Here is a 5793-nt window from a genome sequence, read left to right as displayed (position 1 = left end):
TGACTATGACGAGACATTTTATCTAGTTTCTAGGTACACTTCCATTAGTACTATTATTTCTCTTACTTCATTTATGGTTTGGAGGTCACACAAGTTAGATATAAATATCATGTTCCTCAATGGTGTTATTAAGGGACTGTACATAGAGAAACCTCAAAGTTTTGTGATATATGGGAAGGAGTCCCATGTTTGCAAATTGAAGAAGGATTTGTATGAACTTAAGTAGGAACCTAGGGCATGGTATTCTAGGATTGATGGATACTTGATGAGTTTGGGATTCACCAAGAGTGATGCATATTGTAACCTTTACTACAAGGTTCTTGATGGTCATAATTTAATCTTAATTTTGTATGTTGATGATATGTTCCTTATGAGGGCAGAGAGGCTCATTGTTAGGTACAAAGGGTTTTGTATTTTAATTTTGAGATGAATTATCTTTGCTTCATGTATTATTTATTACAATTGGTGGTGTGGAAAAGACAAGGTGAGATATGCCTTGTACAAGGGAAGTAGACATTTTGGATGTTTGATGAGATTATGTATCGTGGACTTCAAGTCCATGGATACATTTAGATTCAAATTTGGTGGATCCCACTATGTACAAGAATTTTATTGAATTCTCGATGTACCTTGTTAATACCATGTCATATATTTATGCTCTAGTGAGCACCCTGAGCTAGTTTATTTTTTAGTCATGTACATTGGGTTGTAATGAATCCTACGTTAAGGTACCTGCATGGTACAATTTGATATGGTATGATATATGTCTTAGGTTGTGTAAAGAGGCTATATAGATGTACTGATTTTGATTTGGATGGGAGTGCAGTGGACAAATAGAGCACCTCATGGTGTTTCTTAAACTTGGGATTAGCTATGTTATCCTCGTTTAGTAGGAAGGAGACTTATGATGCACTAAGTGCAACAACTCTAATATTTTGAGGCCAAATTAGACTATATGATGCATTAATGCATATCCATTGTGGGTGTAGTTATCTCTGGAAAAGAGAACTATCATGAGTGGTCCTGGAAGATAAAACACACCCTCATTTTCAATAAACAGTGGAAAGGGATTTGTGAAGGAGAAGGAGAAAATGAGCTGAAAGTTCCCACTTCAGATAAGGAGATTTCCATTTGGGAAACTAAGAAAAACAAGGCATATGCCTTGATTGTAACATCAATAAATGAAGAGATGATTCAAAATATTTCTCCATTTTGAAATGCCTTTGAAGCCTTAAATGAGTTGAAGGAATTGTATAACACACTCTGAACTTGAAGTAGTTCAATTGATGATAAAGTTGTTCAATATTGAGTTGAAAAATGATGACCCTCTTGCCTTAGTATCATAAGTAAGATTGATTATGCATAACACAAAAGCCACTGGTGTTGAAATATATTTTCCTCTAATAACTTATGTCAAGGAACTATATCCCACAGATTAACATTATCTTGAGTCATTGCGAGCAAGTGGAAACCTTAAGGAGATTACTTTTGACTCCCTTGAAAAGAATTTTGTTGAGAGAGAGAAGGCTTTTGGGAAGAAGACAACTCCTTAGTCTACTAAATAAGTTGTTTGTCTTGAATATAAGGAGAATAATCATGCACAATATTATTCTAGAAAAGGGGTGGTCGAAGAGGAAGACGAAGGAGGAATTTTAGAGGCAAGGAGGGCAGAAAATTCCAAGGAGAAAAGTCTGATCTTTATTGCATACAATGCAATAGAGGTGGGCATTATGCTTCCACTTATAAGTTTCCTAGAGATCGAATTGAGCAAGAAAGAAATGAAAGAGAAAGTAATATAATTGACAAAGGGAAATGAAAAGCACCCAAATTTTCTCATTATGTTGTGGCACATTGAAACATTGGAGTAACTGAAGACTTATTCAATGCTTCACTTGCTTCATGGAAATATGATTAGTTGTTTGATTCAAGAGAAAATTACGACATGAATTTCAAGAGATATTTCTTTGAAGAAGTCACTGAAAATGTTGATGGAGCATCATACTTTATAGACAAGTCAAAACTCAAGCTGTTAGGGCTTGGCACCACCAACCTCAAACTACCTAGTCTTCCATACTTTGTTCTGCATGATGTTCTATACCTCCCAGATATGAGGAGAAACTTGCAGTCTTTGGTCCACATCCACTAGCAAGGAAACTCCATTCATATCTTTAATGGCAAAGTTAAGGACAAAAAAGAATCATATCACTCACTTTTCATGAAGGGGATAAAAGAAGAAAGACTTCTGAAGGTGCAAGGAGCCTCTGCTCATGCACAAAACTTCTGATATAGTTCTCACTATGATGAAGGTACATTTCCATCAAGTCTTTTATAACATATTAGATTTGGACACTAGAACTATGACAACCTTATTTTGTTGAATAAAAATGGTGTTACTGGTTTGCCTACAATTCCTGGGAAACTTAAGCAATGTGATGCTTGTATATTAGGAAAACACAACAAACATTTTTTTCATGAATCTCATTCCATAGCATATAAAAAACTTGAAATCATTCATTCTGATTTGTGTGGCCAAATGAATTTTCCTTCTACAAATGGTAACAAATATATGATGCCATTTATTGATGACTACACCAAAATGTGTTGGGTTTACTTATTGAAGAACAAAACTAAAGCTTTTTAAACATTCAAGAACTTTCATGCATGGATTGAAAATGATGCACAATCTCATATTATCTATATTTGTATGATAATGGAAAATAATACATTTCAAATGAATTTGACAACTATATTTTCCAGCATGGGATCAAACATCAAACAATTGTGCCTTATAATCCCCAATCGAACAGAGTACTTGAAAGAATGAACAGGACAATCTTAAATATGGTACGCTCCATGATGTTTTTCAAGAATGTTAAATTAATGTTTTGGGTTGATGTAGTTCTATGTGATATGCATACAAAGAATAGGTGTCCATAAAATGCTATAAAAAACAAAACTCCCTATGAAATGTGGTATGGCCACATTCCTTCAATGAGGAATCTAAGGGTTTTTGGTTCCACCTGTTATGCCTTGATACCTAAGGAACAAAGAAACAAACTCGGTGCAAGGATTCAGAAGTGTATCTTGTTGGGGTATTTAAATACCTCCAAAGCATACTCTATCTATGATGAGGTGAACAGGAAGTCTATAATATCTAGAGATGCGATATTTCTTGAATCTTCCAAGTCTGACAATGTTGTTGAGAAACAACTTGATTACTTGGAAAACTTTACACATGGAAAGTCTTTTCAAGAACTTGATAATGATATTCCACATCTTGAAGGGGGGGTTCATATACTGGATCAATATGTGGAATCTATTTTTAAAGCATTCTCTCCCTTGCATGAAGCTTTAGCCATTGAACACACTTTGAGTGATGTGATTGACAAAATTGGGAGACTAAATATTGATTCAGCCTTGACTCAGTCAACTGAGAAGCTTGGGCCATCTTAGAAAGTTTCTCCAAAATGGCTGAAAAAAACACTTGAAAGTGTTCGTCCCGGTGAGGCTGGAAAGACAAGAATAAGAAGCTCAACTAGACAAAACAGAGGTGATGTAGACAATCCCGATTCATCAGTTGATATGGATGTTCCTTATGATTATGAACTGAATTTGTCTACAGATTTCAAAACAACTTCCTTCAAAGAAGTCGCTTCTCATGGTGAATGTAAAGAAGCATTGCAGAAAGAATATGATGCTTTGATAATTAATAACACCTGGAAGATGGTTGATCCTCCATTGGGAAGCAAACTAATTGGCTGCAAGTGGTCTTCAAAAACAAGTATGAAGCAAATGGATCACTTGAAAAGCACAAATCTAGGCTTGTGGCAAAAGGTTTTGCACAAAATGAAGGGGTCGACTATGAGGAGACATTTTCCCCCACAACAAAATGGGATGCCATCCATATACTCTTTTCCTTGGAAGCACAAAATGGTTGGAAGGTTTATCAAATGGATGTAAAAACTGCTCTCTTAAATGAAAATATGAAAGAGAATGTTTTTATGTCCCAACCAAAAGGGGTTTTTGCGAAGGGACATGAACATAAAGTATGCAAAGTTGTAAAATCCTTGTATGGCTTCAAGCAAGCACCACAAGCCTGGTACAAGAAGTTAACTGAGGATCTTCTGAAACTCAATTTCAAACATTATGATTGTGATGATGGAACTTTGTTTGTCAAGAAAATTGGCAAAATAATTGTACATCTTGTGGTGCATGTAGATGATCTTTTGATGACAGGGAACAATGAGAACTACATTGCATCCATAAAGAAAGAATTGAGGAAAGGTTTTGAAATGGCAGATTTGGGCTATGTTTATTACTATCTTTGTATTGAAGTAACTCAACATTTGAATTTTATATTCGTCACTCAGAAGAAGTGCATTGGAGATCTGTTGAACAAGTTTGGCATGGCTAAGTGAAATCCTTTGACTACTCTCATGGAACAGAACTTAAAGCTTACATCCACTGAAAGAAAAGAATTTGAGGATGCAACAAGGTATAGACATCTTGTAGGAAGTCTCAACCACCTAACTACTACTAGGCCAGACATTTCATTTGTTGTTGGAATCCTCCCCTGGTTTATGCAAAAGCCTTGTGAGGGTCACTGGTCTGCGGCAAAATGAGTTCTAAAGTACTTGAATGGAACTCAAGACTTTGGACTAAACTATACACAAATGGATGATTTCATCTTGATTATATACTCTAATTGATATTTCGATGGATATAAAGAAATTGGGGTATCTACTTTAGGGTATATTATGAGTCTTGGATCAGAAGTTGTCTCCTCAAGGTCATGCAAATAATCAGTTCTAGCAGATTCCACAACTAAGGCAGAATATGTGGCTGCAACTAAAGCAACGAAGGAGATTGTGTGGCTTAGGAAAATTCTAAGATTTGCAGGAGAAACAAGTACATTCAACTCCTCTTTTGATTGACAAAACTTCTGCAATAAATTTGGCTAAGAACCCAAATTTCCATGATGAACTAAGCACATCAATCCAAAATATCATCTGATTTGACATCATGTTGAGGCCAAAACAATCAACCTACAACATTGTAACACAAATGAGAAGATTGCAGAAATATTCACCTAAGCACTTGGAAGGGAAAAGTTTGAAAGATTCAGAATGATGTTTGGACTCACCAACATCCCTTAAGATTAAGTGTGGGGGCGGGGGGGAATGTTGACACCTAATTTGAAAGGATTATTGTAAATATTGTGAATATTGTCAGTTATGCATTTGAGAAAACTAGAAGACATTGGAATTAAAATCCCAAGAGACTCTCCACTCATGTATAAATTCATGATATGACTAATGCAATAAGAAAAATCTCCACTCATATATAAATTCATGATATGACTAATACAATAAAAAAAATAATTTGTGGAATTACCCTCTAACAAATGTTTATAATTACTATATATTATTTAAATTAATTATTATATATTATTTAAATTCTCATAAACGTAGGTTTAATATCAATAAATCAAAATTTAGATTTGATGTTACACAACATTGCCATACGATATGGAATAAATTAATTCCGGTATACACTAGTGGTCACCCACTTATTTCATTAGCTAAAAGCACAATTCCTAGTGGTCACCCACTTATTTCATTAGCTCAAAGCACAATTCCTAATTTTATTAAATTTTTGGAATTTTCACATTAGTATTTCATATTTCTTATTTTTAATGTCGAATCATCATTATAAGTTCTCCACCAATGTGGAATGTCATGTTGTTCTTAAAAAAATATTTTATTCACGCTATATTGCTAAAGATAATGTTCT

This window comes from Pinus tabuliformis, chromosome 8, assembly GCF_031772625.1.
Source record: "Pinus tabuliformis cultivar Carrire ecotype Pingquan chromosome 8, CPIR1, whole genome shotgun sequence".
Lineage (NCBI taxonomy): Eukaryota > Viridiplantae > Streptophyta > Pinopsida > Pinales > Pinaceae > Pinus > Pinus tabuliformis.
This window is presented reverse-complemented; position numbering follows the sequence as displayed.